This window comes from Chamaea fasciata, unplaced genomic scaffold, assembly GCF_029207755.1.
Source record: "Chamaea fasciata isolate MVZ Bird 193981 ecotype frontalis unplaced genomic scaffold, bChaFas1.0.hap1 SCAF_2, whole genome shotgun sequence".
NCBI lineage: Eukaryota > Metazoa > Chordata > Aves > Passeriformes > Sylviidae > Chamaea > Chamaea fasciata.
The window spans coordinates 105,031,754-105,055,797 of record NW_027094087.1 but is presented as its reverse complement, the minus strand read 5'-3'; the positions used below and the strand labels follow the sequence as shown (position 1 = coordinate 105,055,797).

At 35.9% G+C, this 24,044-nt stretch overlaps 1 protein-coding gene across 2 annotated transcripts in view; it reads right to left on the bottom strand.

Annotated features, from left to right (window-relative positions):
- IL1RAPL1 (interleukin 1 receptor accessory protein like 1) overlaps nt 1–24,044 on the bottom strand; it is a 678,979-nt gene that overhangs the window by 279,964 nt on the left and 374,971 nt on the right. The gene's annotated exons all lie outside the window — the stretch shown is intronic.

Genomic DNA, 24,044 nt, shown 5'->3' with positions numbered 1-24,044 from the left:
TCAGACTACATTTCTGAGGCCTTCAATACCCCAAAGTGAAAAAAGAAGAATCCTGTTACAATTGATACAGGGTTAGGGAATCAGACTCTTAAGGAAACTATTGCATGTAGTCAGGAGAAGCTGGTGCATAATAGCTTAATTTCCAATAGCATTTTTGTCTGAAGAGCTGAGGACGGACAAAGTAACCCTTTAAAATAACATTAGTTTACCAAATAAATCCATGAAGAGCTGCTGCTGAGCATAGAAGCCCATGTGACACTAACATAGTAGTAGATAGGAACGGGATAAGCTGCAACATGAAGTGAACACTGTGCTTCAGAAACAACCAGTAAAGTATGTATTTGTCCAGGTCTTAAAACTACAGTTAAGTCAGTGTCTCATGAGAGATTTAAGAGAGATTTAAGAGAAGTTTACACGTCCAGACAGTATATTTATAAAATCGGAAAGACAATACAGAGAAGATGTGGCAAAGACATCCTAAACCACACCACCTCTGCGGAGTGCATTTTTAAATACCTTCCTCTACCACATTGGAGAAAATGCTGTGATGGTACAATTTCTTGTTTTCAGAGAAATGAAACAAAATAGCCTTGAGAGCACAGAGGAAAAAAAAAAAAAAAAAACAAACTCACTTTAAGAATTATTGCCTTTGTCAGCAGCAGTTACTCAAATTTCTTACATATGGTGCCAAGAAAAAATATGCTTCTTCAGATATAGTACAGTACACTGTGTAATTTTGACAGATATTTATTCCTTGAATTCTATTCAGAAGAATACAGACACTAAAACTGAGCACAACTGAAAGTTACTTAAAAGAGTCAAAGTGAACAGAATAAAAATCCATATGCCAATATAAAACCCACCCAAAAAAGTAACAGTTGTGTACACAGAAACAAAATCACACAGGACGCACTATAATAAAAAATCTCTAGTGACTGCAAGCAGACACTCTTCCAAAGAGAAACAATGATTAAAAAGAAAAATATTTTCCATGTAAAAAAAAAAAGAACCATTCTGCAATTACTTTGAGGAAAACTAAATATTTGCATTAATTAAAACAAAACAAAACAAAAAACAGACTAAACAGCCAGCAGTCCACTCAAAAACACGTTATTTACCTGTGTAAAAACCTTTCCTATGATTTGCCAAAGAAGGGATCCTCTCTGGGTAAGGTGGATAATTTCTGTAACCTGGGATTACATGAATATCAGGAACATGGAACTACTTAGATATGAATGCAGATTATGAAACAAAAATTAAAAGTTGCAAGCAAGTAGACAAGGTTCAGGAAGCACAATGGCTTCAGTCAGCTGGTCACCAGGGGAGCTCCCCAGGGCTGAGTTCTGGGTCTGGTCCTGCTTAACAACTTTATTGATGATCTGGATGTAGGAATTTAATGTACAATATTTCACTCTATCCATTCTTTGGATTGTGAAAATTTAGCCTTTTTTCTACTACTCCACTTTACAAAGTTTCAGTATTGGTAATATCTTTTCAAATAAAAATTTCATCAAATATTCAAAATTCCTTCATAGTAACTTAGTTTATGATATTTATGCTTCATGATTAGTTTTCACATGATCAGATACTAGATCTGTACATTTCTATATAAAAATGTCCTGCTTTTTAACTTAATAACCAGCAATTTATACCTGTAGATACAATGCTATCTGAACATTCTGGTTTTTAAAGTTTTCATATGACAATGTGCAATTATTAATTGGTCAGAAAATAGTTAAGGATAAATGCCATACCTAGGGGACTATAAAAATCATTAAAGAAAAAAGACTGACATTGTCAGCAGAGCAATATTAAAAACTTTCTCTGAAACCTTTCAAAATTTAATTCGATATTTTACATAAAGAAGGAAACTGACATTTTATAAGCATAAAAATGACATTAATGTCCATAGATAATTTATATAGAATATATTAAATTCAGTAAAATAATGAGTAATCATCTGAGTAGTGAGGAACTTGAATAAGTTTAACCAGGTTGAGTTAAAAGTAGGGTTTATTTGGCTTTTCCTGAATATTTTCATGAGTATGCATTTTTCAGTGTTACAACTACAGCAGCTGAGCTATGAATACAATTTTGAAGCATGAAATCTACATTCCACTCCCAAAATGAAACCAAATCAAAAGACTGCCTATAAAGCAAAATCCTCAGTCTTTTAAAGTCTATATTGGCGATCTGATACCCTCTTTAGCAGCTTTTGAGTATTGCTATTATTAGATGGAGACATTTCAGAGGGAACAGCATGTTAGGAAATCTCAGAGATAGTTGAAACACATTTTTTTCCTAACTACTAGTGTTCCTCTTTGACTTGTGAATTCCTTTCAGGGGAAATTTGGTAAATTGATAATGGTACATGTACTTTACTAGCACAGTCTGAATTTAACATTTTGTTTGGATATCCCTGCCCTCCACTGACCCTGGATTCAACTATCTAATCCACAGGGATATATGCTCAGTGTAGTTCCTAATGATTTCTTACATGAAGAGGATATGTATTTGTATTGATAAACTTTGGAATTATATTGTATCAGACTGCCTAGAAAATAAGCAACAAAATCTGAATCATTTTGGTCCACTACATACTTCTTTTTCTTTGTTTCTTTTTTGTAAATAGTAATCATTACAAAATCCTTAGAGCTACATGCTGGTTCCTTCCACTGGAACAGCAGAAAGTAACAGTTAGGATCAAGTAAAACCTGGAAGATATCCTGCAATGTAATGGAATGTCATCTGCCTTAGAAAAGCCTTTGCTGACTGGGCTGCTGTCTACCTTTGCAGAAGCCATCCGTATATATATCAAATTTACTATATACGTCAAGTCGTGTGCTTGTGTATTGTGGTCCATGAAAACTGTTTCTTATGTTATTATTCTTCTCTGAGCATACACTTGTGGCTGCAACTCCTATTGATTTTCCCAGTTAGGGACAGGAACCAGGCTGTACAAAGAAGTGCTCTGTTATTACTGGTGGGAAATGAACTGTTTCCTGCTCCATCTTTCATACAATCATCCCCTGAAACATCCATCTGCAACCACCCCTGCACACACCTCTCAGTGTTTTTGACCATTTCATAACCAAGTATACTTATTTAATCAGACTACCTAAAGCGTTGTCTGTATTGCCAGACACATTCTTGACACTCGTGCTGCGCTCTTGTCCAATTAACGATGTGTGTTATTGATTCTATATTTAGTACATTTTGTGGTATTTTTACATTACTAAAGCCATCTTCAAGATTCCCACTGAGATTTCTACTTACCACTATACTGAAGACATGGTTATTTATTCTTTTTGAAGTACAGTGGGATTTTTTTCTGCATGAAACCAAATGCCAAATATTTAACTTCTTTTTTAATATAAAGACTCTTTAGTGATCCCTATCAGGAGTATATTTTTATTTTGGTAATATCATCTGGATATGACTACCCTAGTGATAGTAAATACAGTAGTACAGAATATAGCATTGAATAATTGAATACATACACTAACAGATGTATGCTGTTTCTTTGATTTTCAAAATGGGAAATTTTAATTAATTATTAAAACACTAAGAGGAATTTGATCTCTCTGCTGCTATATAAGTAAGCAAATCATTGATAGTAAACAATGATAAAATTGTTTTTCACTCACAGAGGCAATTCTACTCTATAAAGCTGCTTCTATACTGAAATAAACATCATATTTCCCTCATGTGATTGCTTTTAGGAAATGTATTGAGTGAAAATAATTGACTGATAAACTCAAAAGCTCTTTTTGATTATACAAAACAAAATTTTCTGTAGGTTATCAAGTGTTTCACAAATTCCCATCCATGGGGTTCCTGGTCATAAAAGAAAGACAACATGTAGATTAAAAAATAGCCAAGTATGGTATTAAAGGTGCATTGTCTATACAGCCACTACTGTTCTGATTGGCACCTGAGGTGTGCATTGCATGTGGATAAAAAAAATAATGAGGGTATTCATTGGGATGAGAAATTCACAATAAAAGATAATTAGGAGATAAAAATCTTGATGCAACACTTACAGAATTGTATACAAATAATAGAAAACAGGATTCCAGGCTGGTATCTCAGCTGTTCAGTAGTTTGACTTGTCTGAACACTAAATATTTCAGTATGAGAAAAAAAGAGTCTGTATGCTTGCTATTAGCCATTGCATTTGAATAAGGCATCCTGCAGGACTAGCTCCGATGTAAACCTGTATTTAGGGTTTCCCAAGTAAGTTAAAGGTCTCTTTTTTTAGTGACAGAGAAGAATACTGGAGGAAATAGTATTAACAGTCAATATTTTTCAAGTGGCTGATCATGAAAGACCCCAGAATAGCACAGTTCTTCACTACTATAAGTAAAATAGCAACCAAAATCTTGAACTATAATCCTATAAAAGGACTGCATGAGAAACATAAGCCTGAAGACAAATAGATAGATAGATAGATAGACAGACTGATAAAAAAATCATCATTTTAATTCATCATGATGAAAACAATTTCCTTAAGATTTCAAGTAAAATCCTGTCAAAACATTACTATTGCTTGTGCCAGGAGAGAGAGCACCTAGGCCATGTATGGCTTCCTAAGTGGACTCCACCATTTCTGGGAAAAAAAAAAAAAAAAAAAAAAAAAAAAACCAAAAAAAAAAAAAAAAAAAAAAAAAAAAAAAAAAAAAAAAAAAAAAACCTGTCATGGAATATTTCCCGAAACTGAGCCATTCATTTTCCAAAACCTCATAAAACTTCTTTTAATCTTCATTTTCTCTAGGTTTCCCTCAAGATCAATAAATTCTTAAGGTTGTTGTATGATGAATTAAAGACGAAATTTCTGCTATCTGGTCCAAAATCATAAAAATAAGCACCCTTTTGCAAGTAGATATACATGCAAATGGTTGTGAAAAAATCTGAAAACTACCAAAAAACCACTTTATACAATTGATCTAAATGCCTCCACTGACCATACAGGCAATGTCATTGCAAAACTATAGAGACATCATTATTTGCATGCCTTTTAGAGCAATTTTCATGTAGTGTTATGATTGAAAAACAATTAAAATTCAGATCTTTAGAGACCTAATGGCAATGCTGTCACAATGCAATTTTAGACAATTCAATTTAGATGCTGCAGCAGCTGCTTTTCAATGAGATTTTGATGTTTACCCAATTTTGCTGCTGGGTTAATTGAGTCATATTGAGGTCAAGTGGCTTGTCTGCAATCACCCAGATGTAGGCTCACTGAGAATTACAGCTCAAGACTATCACATTTATAAACCTCTGTTTCCCCCAGTAGAGCAAAAATACAAACAGAAATAAACTAATCAATGAAACACTCTCAGTAGGAAATTATGTCAGCTGCCATAGCTGCAGATTACTTGGGTTACTCATGTTACTGAGGAATAAACAGAAAATACACTAACATAAAAATGCAGATAATGGAAGAGCAAAATATTTTAGAATTTATCTCATCTTAACAAACTAAATTATTTTAAAAATACCAACGAGTTAAACTTGAATAATAACCCAAGGAGTAAAGTTTAAATAAAACCTCTTCTTCTTGCTACAGGACAAAACAACTTCTTACTGAATTCATGACACCAACTGGCTGCTTCTCTGTCTGAAAGCCATATCCAGAATTGTAGGCAACAGGAAAAAAAAAAAAAATGAAAACCCACTTGCTCAAAGAATAGCTTGAGTTCTCAAACCATTAATGGATTCAGCTCCGCTGAAGCTATTCTGGGAAAAGGTGTAATGGAAAAAGGCCCTAGTGCAGCTGCAATCTCAGCTGCAGCAATAAATAATTTAAAAATTTTAACTTTCCAGGGGCACACAGAATTAAAATTAGTGTATTTTTACTTTGAATATCATATTCCTCTTGCAAAACTGTATTTCAAACTATCATGTAATCCTAGTTTGGAACTTATGTACCCATGACTAAGCTGCAAGTTACAGTGGGAATTACTAGAGCGTAACCCTGCCTTGAGAATCCTTTGTAAGCACTATCTCAAAGGTGATGTAGGGAATTAAAATATACACCATACAGGACTAGATAAAAAACAATAGAGTTTTTGTATGTGACTTTAAGAAAAAAAGTTACCACTAGTTTAGGTTTGGGTCAGGTTGTTGTGAGGGGCATTATTTTAGGTGTTCTCTCTCTCCATTTTAAAGATGATCTCTCTCTATAGTTGGTATTCTGGCTGATTCACCAACTTTCTTCTCTGGAGTTGTTTTGAACCAAAGACACAATCCTCTGATTTCCAAATACAGCTTTGAAACTGATATTTCATCTTTATATTTATTTGCTATATGGAAATTTGATAAATACCATCTTGTAGTTGTGTTGAAAATCTCCATTTAAAACAACACATTGTTCACCCTTTAGATTTTGGCAAAGAAAAATGATAGCAAGAGGACAGATAAATGTCAGGTAGAAAATAAAGCAATTCATCCTAGTAACCCTAAAGTCAAACAGGGAACATCCTGGTAACCCTAAAGTCAAACAGGGAATATAAGGTTTAAAATTTATTAATCTGACACAAAAATGCAATAAAATAAGCTTTCTCTTTAATTTTGGGGTTTAGAACGTTTTATCCATTGAAATATTCATAATCAGATTTTTTAGCATCTACTGGCAAGCATGAATAATAAAGAGAAACAATTAAGAAACCACTATATTTTCCTGCCTTTTCTACCTTATTTTAGAAGATACTTTAAGAGTTATTGCAATGATATTTTGGAGTGGAATTGGAAGTGGCAACCGACAAAACGAAATTCAGCTATTTCCTAATTGTCAAAAAAACACCATGCTCGTCAAAAATTGCTATTGAAATATGCTTTTAACTAATTTATCTTCTTAAGCATTTTCTAGAACTTTAGCATATATAAACTTCTGAATGAGTAAACTCTAAAATGTTTCTATCACAGTAAGAGATGCTGTAATATCATAGAAGTCAGAAACATCATATAGACCAAGCATATCACAACTGTATATAATGTGGAGGGAAAACTTTCAGAAGTTCTTTCTTTTCTCCATTTACATTTCCTTTGGTTAGTATTACTTTTTAGTAATTTAGTGATTATTTTTCCTGAACCACTGAAATGGAAGTTGTTTAAACTACTCCTAAATTTCTTAGTGTTCCTTTGAACACAAAATTTCTCTTTTTCATGTTTTCTACTTTTAAAACACCTTTCAAAAATCTTTATGGCAAGGTACTGAATGTTCTTATCGGGAAACAGACCACAGATTAGAGAAGCAAGAAGATCAGAGATGTTACAGACTTGAGATCAGAGACTGATGATGTACAAGCAGATTCGTTAGAACGATCATTATTTCACCAGGACTTTATGATTGTAAGACAGATAATCAAGCTTACAAATATTGTATCACCCTGTTTCGTATTTCAAAACCTTCTGTGATTCTTTAGTGATTTTAGTTGTTGACAGAGGAGAGCTTGAAACTTAATTGTTAAATAAACATAGGAAAAAAATTTAAAATACTTGCACAGGAAGGCCTTATTGATTGATAGGGTGCTTTTCATTACATTCTTTGGCACAGAGTTCAGATTTCATGACAGAGAGCAAGAAGAGGAATGGAAAGAACTGAGCCCCTCTCAGTGAAACAAAATCTCTAAAGAAAATATTAAGAAACTGCAGACTAAAATAACAGTTATTTGATAGAAGACCAATGAAAAGCTTTTAGTTATTTTGTTTAACAAATGGGAAATCTGCAAGAACACCTTATTATTCATATCAGGTCCATTATCTAGTTCATATCATAATAATATTACTCATATCGGGTCTATCTAAATTATCTAGCTCAACAAGGATAAGCCCTGCACCTGGGAAGGAGGAACTGGGTACGAAATTGTGCTGGGAGACACCCAGCAGCTTTGGGGCAAAGCACCTGAGAGTACTGGGGAACATCAATTTGAACATGAGCCAGCAATGTGCCCTTGCAGTAAAGGAGGCCAATAGTATCCTTGAGTGCATGAGATGGAGCATTGCCAGCAGATGGTGGTGGTGCCATCCCTGGAGCAGTGTCCAGCTCTGTCTTCCCCAGGTTGAGAGGGACAGGGAAACACTGGAGGGACACTAAGTTGATTAAGAGACTGGAGCACCTCCTCATATAAGGAAAGGAAAAGAGAGCTGGGACCTTCTAGCCAGAAGAAGAAAAGTCCCAGGGGGATCTCACCGATGTATACAAGTATCTGAAGGGATGGTGTGAACAAGATGGAGCCTGGCTTACATCAGTGACACCTAGTCCCAGGAAAAAAAACAAAGAAAGTTCAGTCTGAACATCAAGAAGCACCTTTACCTGTTTCCTTTTTATGCCCTATGCTCTTTAGATCAAGGCTACCATTATGAGACAAGTGCTTGGTGTAACACAGCGGCTGCCACAGGGATTACTTATAGTGGGTTGGGATCTTTTTCTTGCAAACAGCTCCATGTCAGCAGTTTATAAATGTAACTGCAAGAAAAAATGAAGCCTAACATTAACTGCTTGTTCTTAGAATATCATATGCACTAATTTCCATGATACATGCTTTTTATCTTTTTAGGGGTACTTCAGTATCAAGGAAGAAAATCAGCTCTCCTGGATGAGGAAGGATAACATGCTATTTTATTTAATTTTTCTCCTTATAACTCACGTGGCTGATGCTTCAAGACTTGGATGGGTGCCCCTTCTTTTGTCATTGAAATTAAATCATTAATTCCTGTGTCAGAAGAATCCAGTTTCAACAAGGGGATGCAATTGATCACAATTTTAAAAAATGTAATAGGAAATGGTGTGGAAAGCTTATCATTCTGACCTTGCAAGGGAATAAGGAAAATAGCATTGTAAGGGATCTACAAGTACCGTGTTACATAGTACATATTCTGATTTTCTTAAATTGTATTACTTACATTTGAATTTAAATTTTCAACTACAATTTTTTGAGCTTTTATAATGAGAAATATGATAATAGTAGGAGACAATTCCTCAAGGAGAGTGGCTGTCTTTATTAATGAGTCATGATAGCCCAATCTTATCTTGACTTTTCTGTGCACATAGATGAATCCACAACCCCTGTATGTATATATTGAAACACCTCAGATTTTTAGTTTGCTGACTCCAAGAACATTGGCATTTGCTTTGTCTATATTAGCAAGATGAATAGATAATATTCATGCTGCTTGTGTATGCTAAGCAATGAATTTTTCTGGCAGTTCATTAAATACCAGACCGAAGTCAATAAACTTAATCAATGCATAAAACCCTTGAATGTTGTCTGAACATTTCACTGTCATGAATTCTAGTGATACTCTGACAAAAATAAAATATTTGTGGGCAACATGGTCTTGCTCCCCCTATTCATATGCTCCTTTTCATATTTTCCAAGACTTAAGTGGGTTTGCGGTAGTTATACAATTTGTAATCTGCAATGTTCTTCACAATCCAATCTTATCTACATGCATAGATAAGATTTATTAACTGGTTTCACAATATTTTTGTCCCTCACACATTCTCTCTCCTGCAGAAGAAATAAAGCTCTTTTTCAGGTAAAATCACAGTTAATCAGCCTCATTCATCCTATTTACAATATTTGTTTCATTTCAAAAATTCACAGGCCACCTTGGCTGCCTGTACATTAACTTCAGTGAAGCATCTTGCCAAAATCACCCATGCAGTTTTGTCTTTTCATGTACAGCATGAATTATGTAACCATCAAACTAACATACATGAGTTCAAGTCCGAGCACTATTTAAAATGACTACATAGACCCTTTTCAGTCACTGATTCCTGGGCAGAGTTCCTCATGCTGTCCTTGTGAAGAATTCTCTGTTCTAGAAATTTTAATGCACACTTGATGGGATTAAGTAGTCACATTTTGGAAGAGGTTTACATTATGAAAATTAAAATCAGTGTTTATAACTATCTAATTTATAATCTGCCAAATGTCTCACTTGCATAAATCTGCCAGGAGTAGTTGTATATTTTCTCTAGAAAAAGGAGATCTCTAATGGCCATAGAAGGGGCTGAAATGTTTAAACAAATATTCAATGTCAACACAGTAGGGTTGTCTCTGACTGTTTTCTATCAAGGTTCTCAGCCTTCTCTCATATCATCTTGGATGTGATTTAGCTCATCAGTTACCTCTGCTGGACATGGCATAACTGATGCAGTGGTGTGCACATTTCAAATGAACTCCTAATATTTCTCATTTAAAAAATGAATATATAATAATAAAGTAGCTATATATTTATAGACTTGACTACACACTTAAACTTTTCAAGCTAAAACAAAATTTTCAGCTAATGGCAAGATGCTTTCTCTGCTAATGTTTTTATTTTGTAATAGTGGCAGCTATGACAGTGCACAGTAAAGGAAAGCAGGAAAACATGGTTCACACCATGGTTTGGCTAAATAGCTGTTTTTATACTACACTTCTTTACACTTAATATATTACATTCTTGATTTTACTTGGATTCAAAACAACACTGTATAAGTGATCAGACTGCTTTTCACAATATTTTTCTACATTTAGCCAGATATTTTTGGTATCTTTTCTTTACTGAAATTAAAAATATTTTGAAGGCATGAATAAGTTAGCTAAAGTATGTTTTTAGGTTCCCTAAAGCTCAAAATCTTACAATTAGACAAAGCAGTGATCTCTATGTCAATCCACTTAAGTTTTCTTCACTGTGGGTACTACGTAATAGGAGAACTAATGGGCTATGAATGAGAATACCTTCAATTGCCCCTATTTCACTATGTATTAAGAATATATATATTCTAGAGAAAATTCTAAACATGTATATCCCCCCTTTTCCTCCTTTCTTATACATACCACAGAGAACTGGAAACATATTACATTACTTTTTGAAAATGTTGGGCAGCTCTCCAGCTGGAGCCATTTATTCCTATCAAGAAGCCCACCTATCAGAATGACAGAAGATAACCATGCCTGTCCATACTGCCTGCTCTCTAACTTGTAAAAGGTTCTATAGGGGAGGCTTAATTTTCATTGTCTCTATAGAGAAATATGTATCTTCAAGACTATAGTAGAGATCAAAGTTCCACGGTGATCACACAATCATGGATTGTCTCAAATTGGAGTGGACGCAAAACGATTGAGTCCAACTCTCTCTTCCTCACAGGGCTACCTAAAACTAAATTGTGCCGGGATGCAGCGGTAAACACAGAAATTTTAAGTAAATATAAATAATGTGAATCTTGATATCCTTGTTTATTTGTGATTTTTGGAGGTTTGACTCATTTTGAACAAGATGGAGATTATTTTTTGCATAATTTCCAGTTCCGTTTCTTTTTTAAATGCACTAATTCATTTGAAGTTCATGACCTTGTTAGGATCATTGTTGTAATTCTCTAGGGGAATGGTCACTCCCTGGAGTTCCTTACCACATAGAGTGACCCTTCCTTCATTCTCTGACCCCATTGTCTATGGTCCAACTATCTTTTCCCTGAGTGGGGGGGCTATATAATGCCTCACCCTTCCTTGTTCTCCCTCTTTCCGCCCTGGAATTTTGAAGAATAAATGCCTGGGACAAAGGTCCTGGGGAAAGGGCCTCTTCTGATATCTTTATCTCGTCCTTGGTATAATTCCCTCCAAAGCCTCCTAATACCTGAACTAGTTAAAGCCTCCGGAGGTGGACAGGGGGTATCTATACAGATCATAAAGCTTTTTGACATGCTCTGCATGTCAACCTCTAACTTTTAACTGAGGTGGTAATTTGCCAACTAATGTAGATGAAATGACTGAAATAAATACACCCTTTATGCACTTTAAAAGAGTATAGAAAAATAAGCTGCAACAATTCTCAGTGTAGTATACAATGAGCAAATCATCCAAATTTGATTGTGATTGTTATCTATATTGAGACACCAAATTTACTCTAAACACATGGAAATTACTTCCTTGCCAATTTTCATCGAACAATTATTGAGTGCTTTACACAAAGTCTTTTATCCTGGTTTTTTTTGTTGTTGGTTTGGTTTGGTTTGGTTTGGTTTGGTTTTTGTTTGTTTGTTTTTTGTTTGTTTTTTTTTCTGGTGACAGAAAATCAAACTCATCATACAATTCTCAGTGAGTATTCGTACACTTTAAAGAAATATCATCCACTATATTATTCAGATTTATACAGTGATATATCATTTTTGCATTATAACTTGCAGAATCTACAAATTTGTTATACAGTGCTTCAGGAAGCATAATTTTGACTCTCAAAAGTCTTCCAAATAGAACTATTGAAGAGCCAGGAAGAGCTAGATACTGGTTCGTGTAAAATGCTCAAAACTCTATTAATCATGTAGCTGTTCACTCAAAAACATTACTTCCCCTTTAGCACTCTTCACTGTTGAGAGTCTATAATAGATATTCTGTCACTCAAATTAAATTTCTTTGGTGCATTTTCTAAACATCAAGGAACAAAACACGAGGGCCAAAGTAAGTACTGCATGTCAATGAGATTCTCAGTGGCAGCAAAGGACTGACACACAAGCAGATTGGTCATTTAAAGCCACCATTTGAAGGAAACTTTGAGAGAGGAGACTGACAGTAGGATTTGCTGTAGTTTCCAAGAGTTAGGGTTTTAATGCAGCATTTGCTGTTCTGTGTCATACACAAACATTGCACTGCAGTCTGCTAGAGCCTCATCCACATATTTATTCACTGCAGAGGAAAGGCATACACTGTTGGATACCCTCCACATCCCACATAAGACAACACCCACTGTCCTGTGTAAATCACTTTATGCCAAGTCTTTTATATGAGATACAGCAGAAACCCACTGTCCAGCCCAGCTTATCTCATCTGTCAGCCAGCCATGCCTGTTCTGCCCTGATGGGACCAAGGGAGTGATTTTCTGTGCTTGAGGAACACCTTCCAGAAAATCTGGGTCATACCATATTTTCCTCATATGCAATTGCATCTTCTCTCTTTAACTGACACAATGTAACTGTCATTAAAGCTGGCAAAATTCATGGTTCAGACCATATCATGTCCACATAAATGGTATTTACTGATTAATCTTGTTGATCATACTATTTTGACTATAAACACATTAATCCGAACTCTTTGATTTTAGCCGATTTAATTTCATTTGGCCTTTGCTGATTTTCCTCGTGTGCTAAACACCCACAAGGTATGAATATGTGTGGGTGCATTTTTCTCATAAGGAATAGGAAAGCACAGCTTAAAAGTACCACTTTAACAAATTGTACATTATTGCATACACTGTCAGTTTATTGCCCTAATTAACAGCTAGGTACTTTCTCTCTGGTGAGCAATATGAGAGGTTAACAGAGTCCTCGTTTTTACTCGTTCTCTATTGAACACTTCCTGCAACCCACAGGTTTAATGCTGGGACCTGTATGATTTTAGAATGATTCCCTAAATAAAGTTCCCACAAAAAAATAAACACAAATCTGCTATGATAAGGAAAACTATTTGCAGTGGAAAAGCCTAACATTTTTTCAAAAGCAGTAGAAAATATTTTAGGCCAGACAACTGTTCTAACATAACACCTCTTGAATAATGAACAGGCTTGAATTTGAGAGGGTGTTCCTGAGGCCCATAAAGAGTCTGCATGCTGTTTTGGCTTCAGCACTTGAGAACCAAATGGAAAAATTAGCAATTTCAATAAGCACAAGTGGAGTATTTACTGTCAGTGTATCATAACAGCCCAGTAGATCTCACATTGTTTGAGGGCCTTCTTCTTCTCACTTCAAGTGATGAATGGATCAATACAACATTGCTGTTGCAGAAAAAGGAACTGTCACTTACCAAGCATAAAAGCAATGCTACTGTGAAGGAAATCTTTTGGGGAGAGGATATTTTGGCGCGTGGCAGCAAGTGTTCTGCAGCAGGGAGATTGGACACACACTCAGTGTCTCCTCCAGCACCAGCTCTGCCTGCCTGGGGGTACTTGGCCCTTTCATTCCTTGTCTGGGAAACTAAGAATGGTACACCCTAAAAATGAGAAAGCTGTGTATGTCCCTACTAAATCTCACTGTCATCTTAGAGATGTTTTTAACAAGGACAAGGATTCAATACAATTTTGCGTATCAGTAAAGCCATACAATTTATTAATAACTTTTCTCCCTATACTGATACAGAGCCTGTGACAAAATTCACAGGACAGAAGAGTGGGAGATAATATATTAATTTTAACAAGGTATGCACACCCCATTGAAATGAAAATCCTTTATCTCTGCTGCCATGTAATCTGTATATTTTAAATACTTGAACAAAAAATTGAAGTAAAAAACCTAGATGTAAAGGAATGCAATAATTAAAGGTTCCTAAATCCTGCCACCTGCCATCCCTGTGTGCCTATATTACAATGTTATCTTTAAATAGCATGAGAACACTTCTTTTCCCCCAGTCTTTCCTCCACTTAGCCACTTTCTTTTCAGATTTGGTACTCTGGATGTGCAAGCCCCAGTAAATGTTCTCTGATCTCATCCTTCTTCATATCTTACTGCTCAGTATGCAGGTCCTGGTTTTACTTACTGCATATCCTGAACTGAATACAAAGGATTTCATTTCCTTATAAACTTATATATAGTTTTATCACTTCACTACCCAGGTTTTTCATTAAACTTTCACCTTTCAAACTAGAATATTTGGCTGCAATCTCCCAGGTAAAATATTTTTTCTACCCAACCTGAAAACCTAGGCCAAACAATTCTTAGAGAGGTTTTTTTTTACTGCAGAGTTAACTGAAATGTTTAATCCTTAGATTAACTCCTCTCAAATAAGCCTTGACTGAATGAAAGAGACGATTAAATGACACGTACTTGGAATGACTGAATAGTAGCTGAAAAGCTTACTCCACGGGTAAGTAATGTAGACACGATTCCTGCATTCCAGCTGCTGAACTGAGTACTCAGTGAGTGCTGTGAGGACTCACATTCAAGTTTAGACTCTAAGTAGCTATGAAGGACATTACCAGCAGCTCTTGAATTTTACCTAAAATGAAAAAACATTAGTGTGATAGAAGGAAAGAATGTGTTTGTAGTTTTTGAACAGCTCTAAAGCTTTTGATACAAATGGATAACTGCAAATCCAGGTCCCACTGGAGTTATCAGCTATTTTCCTGTGACTAAGAAGCCAAAATCTCAATCGAAAACTCAGACATTTTGAGAGAGAAGAATTTTCTACTGAAAAGTATTTGTATTTTCTGCACTTTGGTAGCAGTGTAAGCCCTTGCTTGTTGGGGAAAGAACTGCTCCTAAAAGCAAATGAGATTCAGATGCCTTGAAGCCAGAAGAGTGGCTCAGTTAAAGTCTTTTTTTTTGCTGTGTTAGTTTAAGTGTTCATTCTCAAGATACTCTTTTCCAGCTCAGCTGAGAATGGTGGCAAACCCAATGCCTGTCAGTCCTGGATTACTGCCATGCAGGAGTGGGTCCTGAAGCAAATTAAGCCAAGATGCTGGTTTAGAAGCCTCATCTTTTGGTTTTTACACTTGGTTATTAGCATTATGCAGAATCATACTGCAGGACAGTGTATCACCCATATGTCTTGCTGTATTCTGGCACAAGGATCTGGGGGTTTCTGAGGCTGTTTATCAGCTCTTTTCTGCTGCTGGAGAGATACAAGGCCTGAAGGTCTGTGTGCGTTATCCTCAGCATTGAGAAGAAAAGGATTCTGGAAGCATACTTTCATTAAAAAATGAGGGCTTTTATTTTTAATTTGTCTCAATATAAAATGTTATGCTGAAATAAATTTAATTTTTATTAAGCTTTGCCTTTTTCCAAGGACCCACAAACAGAGAAACGGTATAAGAAAACTGTAGCCAAAAGGAAAGATGTTACTAGCACAGCTAATTTTAGTATGTACCACTGATAATGAGCGCACAAATTTGAATGCATTTGATTAAACTTTTGCCTGTAAAGTACCATATTAATAGTCATAAATTGAACAACACTGAAGATAACATGAACAATAGCTGTTTTAGTAGAAATAATGTCACACATTGAGAAACTGCCTGTGAGGGTCATTACCCATTATCAACCACCACAAGGCTGTATTTGACTATGTGTTCTTCATCTAATAACATTTCACAGCTGGGAGTTACTGACTGCTAGCTGAAACATGTAAGAATTATCTTCATGGTATGTAGATCGACAATAGCTGTGAACCTGGACCTGAAAGTCATTAATCCTATTATTTCCTGCAGCTAGAGATACATGCATGCCTGGGGCCTCCAGCAAAATAAAGATGTGAGAGGTTAGAGAGGGCAGGAGAGGGTCCAGAGGAAGGCCATGAAGGTGATCTGTGGCACCTGTGCTATGGATAGGCTGAGAGAGCTTTGTTAGTTCAGCCTGGGAATGAGAAGACTCTGAGGAGACTTTCCAGTCTCCTTTTAGGGAACTTCAAAAAAGATGGAGAATGATTTTTTTCCACAGGCAGATAGCATTATGACAAGTAGGAATGGTTTTAAGCTAAAAGAGGGTAGGTCTAGTCTAGGTGTTAGAATGAAATTCTTTATCCAGGGGGGAGTGAGGCACTGGCACAGGCTACACAAAGAAGTTGTGCATGCCCCATCCCTGGATGTGTTCAAGACCAGGCTGGATGGGACTCCAAGAAACCTGGTCTGGTGAAAGGTGTCCCTGCCTTTGGAAACGGGTTGGAAATAGACAGTCTTTGAAATGCCTTCCAACACCTGTGATTCTATTTTTATATACACAGAGATATAGCTTCAAATATTGTACATTATATGCATATTCAAATCTATATGTTTGTTGAGAATAGTTGAGCAACTATGGATATGTGTGTATGTGCGTGTGTATTAGAGTGTGTATTTACATACACAAACCAGCTCTTGCAATAGGTGAAAATATGAGCCCTTCTCACTGTCTAATCTTGATGAATTTTCTAAATGAAGTCCAAATTTAGCTCTCAAATGCTATATAATAATTTTTACTACATTAAACGGCTGAATGGAGATTACAGAGACATCCTTGACCTTTGATAGTCTTCTCAGCTCTTGCAATTAAATACCACAAGATTTGTTCGGTCACTCTCATCACCTTTGAAATTAGCACCACCAGGTTATATTGCTTTGACAGATGATAACACTAAACATGCACCAAATATGCAAATTTCATTAGTTTCTCTCTATAATGAGAATATCTGAACAATTTTATTTTCAGTGTTACAAATAAGTTGCCTGTTAAGTCTGCCTGTAAGCTTTAAAAGAAGACATTAAAAAACTAAAGCAAATTTATTTTTTTCAGACTACTATCAATTTGGCATATATTTACTAGAAAAGAGTTACACTTTAATCATTCTATAGACACCATTGGAACTAAAGAAACAATTCATTATGAGGTAGAATTTTTGCAAGCATGGGTCTTTATTTACCTCTTGTCTACATGTGAACTCTGATTTTATGATAATAGAACAAGGAAGTGAAATATTTTAATCCAAATGATTTAGGTGTTACAAGACATCATTATATTTCTTCTAGCACATCATATCTGGAGTCACTTTGAGATCTCACATGACTTCTCCAAGTACTCTACTCTCTTCACACAGAACTATTGAATCCTGTGCATCAGCAATCCTTTGAAAAACCCTGTTATTTTGACATTGCCAGACTCAGCAACTAACTTGCTTCTTTCATGCCCTACATTTCCTAGGCAATATTTCATTAACATCAGTATCAGTAATTTTTTTCCTCCAGTTCCCTCCATACTCTCTTACTTGTGCTTCTGATTAGGAGACAGAATTCCTATAAAAATATACAGGATGGCCAAAAATAAAAATAATCTGTTAGACATATCAGAAAACTTAAATGAAATTAATTAATTAATTAATTAAATTCTATTTAATTGCAGCCTACTTATTTTTCACTGCTAATCTTACCACTATTTTCTCCTTCATTGATTTTGTTATAACTGTAACAAGTTTCCAAATGTCCACCTGATTTGCATCTGAATTTTCCTGAACACTTCTCCTCACAGGTATAAAATTAAAAAAAACCAAAACCCTCCAGCCATTTTTTCAAAATTTTTCTCACCATTACATCCTCTTAAATTTACTCAATTTTCTGTAGCACACACAAACAACCCCAAGACAAATAATTAAAAAATCTTCTTAGCTTGAAGATTTGTGATAAAGATGTTTCTCCTTTCTTTCTGTATTAAAGGTTTTGTTTGTTTGTTTTTTGGGTTTTTTGGGGTTGTTTTTTTTTATTTATTTAAAATAGAGGAGAAGATTGAAGAGAAGGGAAAGAGGGATGGAGGCCTTCACCTTTCCACTCTTCTTTATGCTGGGAACTACACAACATCTTCTTTATTTTTGGGAATATTGTGTGCCTGTCTCTGCTTTGTGAAGGAAGAGGAGAAAGAAGCAAGGGTCAGAACGAGGACCATGACAACTTCTCACAGCTGCTAGGACTGCTTTAGCTCAGCCTTGGCTTGGGGGAAATAGTCTCATTGCTGTGGGAAGTAGATGTTAATGGAATTGTTCCAAGGACATCCTGAAAACACAGCACCTTCCCAATTTTATTTACTCTTACCATAGCGGTAGCAGAAAGCAGTCAGTAGGCACGTTCTTTACAGTGTCTCTACTGTATTAGTAACCTTTATGGGTCATGGCACACACCCCCTTTTCAGACTGAACCTTTCTGGAAAAGTCATGCCAAACTTCACCAGAGATCATCTAATATTTGGTACTTCTGGGAGTCTGACTAAAGATCCACAGCTGCTGCTTTTCTTTCCCTTTTCCAAAGGATGATTTGTAACATTTTTTGGTCAGAAACCTTAGAAATGTTAAACTAATTACTAAAAGACTTATTTGATGAACTGATGGCTTTTAAGTCAGCCTGATAAATTTTTTGAGCCTCAATCACTATTTCAGATTTGCATTTCAGAAAAAAATTATGATCATATATTAATTCAATCCCATTACTTTCTTACATTATAAATTCATCAAATAGGTTAAATATTTTAAAATGACAGCCTCATGTCATAGCACTAAGTACAGAGATATGTCCCTAGACTTTCATATCAGCCACTGCATTTCAATGTATGTGATGGAAACACACAAACAAAGTTAATTTAGTTTGGAATGCATTTTAAGACTGTTCTGTCATCCACTTACATTCATACACCTGTGTGCTACATCTAAACTCCTACTGTAGCTGTCAGCCTGCCTGATGAAGCCTAGAAAATTGTATAGCTTAAAAGCCACAAAAAGCTCATTTTATTTACCTTAGAGTGGGTGAGTAGTGGCATGTGGTTTTACCCAAATGCATCCCACATTCGGCCTCCTCCAGATCTAGTGTCAATATGTCATTGCCTTGGAAGTGTCTTGGAAATGCTCCTGGAGCCTCTAAAACAGTATTAGACACCTATCCCTGTACAATGGAATCAAATCTTAGCTATATTTTAACATAAGTTAAATTGCTTTCTGTCCTGAGAACAGGGAAACTTAGAAAAAGAAACAACTGACATGCAGCTTTTTAGAACCTAGATGCACAAAATGAATTTGATATACAAAGAGGTAAGCACTTGCAAGGCAGATTCAAAATACAATATTAGATATTAGGAGCAAACTTAGATGACAAAGTAGGTGGCCCATACTATAACTAGCAATACAACTTGGTTGTTTCGAATTCAGTGAGAGGAAACAAAACAAAACAAAAAATCTATAAAAATTTGAAATAATTAAAAGCCACTGTTTTGAAAATGAGTGGAAGTCATTTTAGTTCTTTGCCATTGCCTTCCATATTTTTTGTAGTATTGTGAAGAAAATGATCAATCCTTGACTTAAATATCTGTTATATGGAATTTATCTGTATTTTCTCTTTCTCCTGCATTTCCTGAAGACGCAGGTGGAAAGCAACTTCTTCTATTCTGTTGCATGGGTTTTGGACTTTTTCTAAGATGGATGAAGTTAGAAGCAGAGTGCAAAACAGAAAAATACTGCCTACTTTTTAACAAAATAGAAATTATGTTTTTTCACTATGAACAACGCATAGTAATGCAACCTATCTGTTAGGACTTTTGTCTCTGAAATTACATATGCAAAACTAAACATCACAGTAATATTTTGATATTTTGCTGAAATGAGATCTGAAGTGATACTTTTTTGGTCAGAATTATTAATTTAGTTGTGAGCAGAAGAATCTTGACAATCAAAGGGCAAATTTAATTTGGTGAAAGTGTTCTTAAGGAGAAACTAACAAACATGTAATAAAACAGCGGAAGCAACAGTCAAACTGTTACTTGTTATGCTGCTGTATTTAAGCAAATATCTCAAAACCAAAAAAATTAACAGAAAAAGAAACTGGATATCACAGGAAAGGCTTTTCTTTAAATCCTTCTTCAAGCATTATTTATGCCACTCCTATAAGTTCAGAGCTGTTAAAATGCAATAGTAACAATGCCTTCTGCTCAGTCAAATACACTTATTTCTTCTTCTTTTCCAATATCAACATTCTTCCCCTATTCTTTGTAAGTATAGGCATTTTCTAGTTTGCCCTCAGTAAAAATTAATATATCCTTTAAGTCGTGCATAAAAGGATTATCTGGACTAACCTGTTCAGTTCTAGCCCATCAAGATTCCTCACTTATTCATTACTCCACCCACTGTAAGGGTAATATTGCCTCTTTCTACTCATTTTTTTCTACTCGTCACCATACTTGTTTGCTTGTTTTTCATTGCTGAGTTCTCACTCAGCCAAGCAAATAGCAAACACAAACTGGAATTTAGCTTTATGCATAAGTTATGCCAACTCCACAATGAGAAGATGTACCCTGCACTCTCCTGCTTATCTCCTCAGTATTAAATATTTGTTTTGTCCTGACACATGTGGAAGGTGTTTATCATGCACAATGAAGATGCCAATGTCAGACAGCTGACCTCCTGCAGTGTCAGCACAGGGGAGTGGAGAATGAGTAGATTTCAATCTCCTGACTTTCAACAAGTATTAACTTCAAGAAAATCCCACGTTTATTTCTAGGAGCAACTGCTTTTGCCATCTGTACAGAACACTTAATGTAAGCTCCAGATACCCACCCTGTATAAATTCCTAATGTTAGCCTGAAGGCTTTTTCAACTCACCAAGCCTCCCTAAGTCACAGTCAAAAATTACATGGATATCTGACTAGCCTATCAAGCTTGCATTAGAAAAGGAGATGAAGCAAACATCAGAAAATAAGAGCCAGATTCCTTGTGATGGCTACCATCTTCAAAAAAAGAAAAGATCTTGGAAAAAGTTCAGATAAGCTTTCAAATGGAGTGTAAAAATAACAAAGACACAGTTAATTGCCCCCCACGCTCTCTATAAACCAAATGATCACAAAGGCTGGGACTAAGGAAAGTCCGTCTCATGTGTTGAACCAGGTATTCCTGAACTTGCACATCATTTCAAGAGAGTGTCAGAGTTGTTTTCTTAGAACAATAGGATTACTAAGGTTGGAAAAGATGCCTTTAAAATGCTGAAGTCCAACTGCTAACATAGCACTTTCACAATCACCACTGTGATGCTGTGTCCTGTTGTCCTATCACTTGTTACCCAGGACAATGAGTGGTGATGTTGTCTTAAAGGAATTAAGAGAATAACAGGATCTTCTGAGACTTTCTTCTTTCTCAGTATTGCTAGCTCATTTGTTGTTGCTTTGAGAAAGCTGATTTCTCTTATCCATTGTCAGATTCCTTTGTCAGTAATACATATAAACATAACCAAAGATCTCAGGCAGATCTAGGGAACACCATGTTTATGAACTTTTAAGACAAGCTGTTTTAAACTTTCGTTTTCAGATACTTTCTTCCTTTTTTTTGGAGGGGAGGTTTGGGTTTTCTTGGGGGGAATTGTTTGTTTGTTTGTGTGGTTTTTTCGTTGTTGTTTTTTTGGGGGGTTCTTAGTTTTTGGGGTTTTTTTTAATTGAGATTTGATATGTAGTTGTTATATGAATGTTTAGTCTTAAGACAGTCATTCTTAAAAACTCTGTACAGAACTAAAACTATTTATAAGCATATATAGCCAGGATAAAAGGCCCTCCTCAGGTAAGACAGATTGCAAAAATGGTTGGTACCCAGAAATAGCAAATCCCATTTGTAAACATGTTTTACATTATTCAAGATGATAAAGAAATGATGCTTCAACCAGGTTTATGAAAAATTGATTCTATTTCTTTTCTTTGCTCACCATTTCCTTCAGTAAAGCAGAGATTTCATTGTACATTCTGTGTTCAAGATTTCTGACAATTAATTAAACAATTGTGCATACCTTAAATATGTAAATATATATATTCTTAAATTGAATTGGTAGTTTAACAAGTTCCTACTCTGGATGGTTAGCCTTCATAGCAAAGAAAGCAAGAAAGAGAGAAAGCAAGAAAATGAAAAAATGAGAAAGTGACAAAGTGACAAAGTGAGAGAGACAAAAAAAAAAAAAAAAGAAAGAGGGAGGGAGGGAGAGAGGGAGAGAGGGAGAGAGGAAGGAAGGAAAAAAGGAAATTACCTTCCTTCCTTACTTCCTTCCTCCCTCCCTTCCTATCAGAAAATTATGTACACTTCACACTTTTCTGTCTTTACCTCTTTGTCTAAAATGCTGCACTGTGTGTTACTAATAGAAACAGTTAAGGATACTGATGAAGATGCTCAGGATTTTTTACCAACTGCACATGAAAACAGATTTGAACAATCTCCATAGATGCTGTTATTCCCTGCTTGAAACTTGCTGTCATCTGAATCTTCAAAGCTGAATATCACTAAATTAATTATAGGCAGTATTCTTATGGCTAATTAGTACCTAATGAATTTAAGTATGTTAAAGATGGATAAGATTTTTCATTTATAATATAATTTGTAATGCTTTATTTAAACTTCTATTGTTATCTCTGTTTTCCTGTATCTTAAGCATGCTTTATAGACTTATGTTTCTGAATAAGACTTGTTCATATGCATTTTTCTTCACTAAATGTTACAGTTTAACAAAGCAAATAATGTTCGTAAACATTAAACATGTTAATAAATATAAACCATGGCTGGATGGCCAGATTCACCAGTCATGGTGAATGGTGCTACATCTACTTGTTGGCCATCACTAGTGGGGTTCCTCATGGTTCATTGCTGGGGTCAGTTCTGTTTATACTTTTATTGATGGTTTAGAAGAGGTCAATGAATGCACCCTCAGTAATCTTGCAGATGACAGTGAGTTGGGCAGGAAGGTTGGTCTGCTGGATGCTACAAAGGCTCTGCAGAGAGTTTGGGACAGGCTGGATCGATGGGCTGAGGTCAACTGCATGAGGGTAAAAAAGGTGAAGTGATGGGTCCTGCACCTCAGTCATAACAGCACCAGGCAGTGCTACAGGATAGGGAAAGAGTGTCTCAAAAGTGACCCAGCAGGAAAGGATCTTGGGGTTCTGGTCAACAGCCCAGGTGACTCAGAAGGCCAGTGGCACCTGGTCTGGATCAGCAACAGTGTGGCACCAGGACCAGGGCAGTGACTGTCCCCCTGTACTGGGTACTGGTGAGGCCATACCTCAAATCCTGTGTTTAGTTTTGAGCCCCTCACTGCAAGAAAGGCATTGAGAGCTGGAGCATGTCCAGGGAAGGGGTGTGGAGCTGGTGAAAGGTCTAGAGAGTGAATGACTAGGAATGGCAGAGTGAGCTGGGATTGTTTAGTCTAAACAAGGAGAGGCTCAGGAGAGATCTTACCATTCTCTAAAACTATCTTAAAGGAGATTGTAGCCAGGTGAGGGCTGGCCTTTTCTCCCAGGCAACAAGTGACAGGGCAATAGGAAATGGCCTCAAGCTGCATCAGGGGAAGTTCAGCTTGGATATCAGGAATAATTTCTTCACTGGAAGGGTAATTAAGCACTGGAATGAAGTGCCCAGGGAAGTGGAATCACCATCCCTGGAAGTGTTCAAGAAACAGCTGTACGTGGCACATAATGCAGTGTTTTAGTTGATGTGACTCTCCTTGTTAAAATGCTGGACTCGATGGTCTTGGAGATCTTTTCCAGCCCAAATGATACCATTATTCTATGATTCTAAATGACATAAGTCTTCACTAAGACC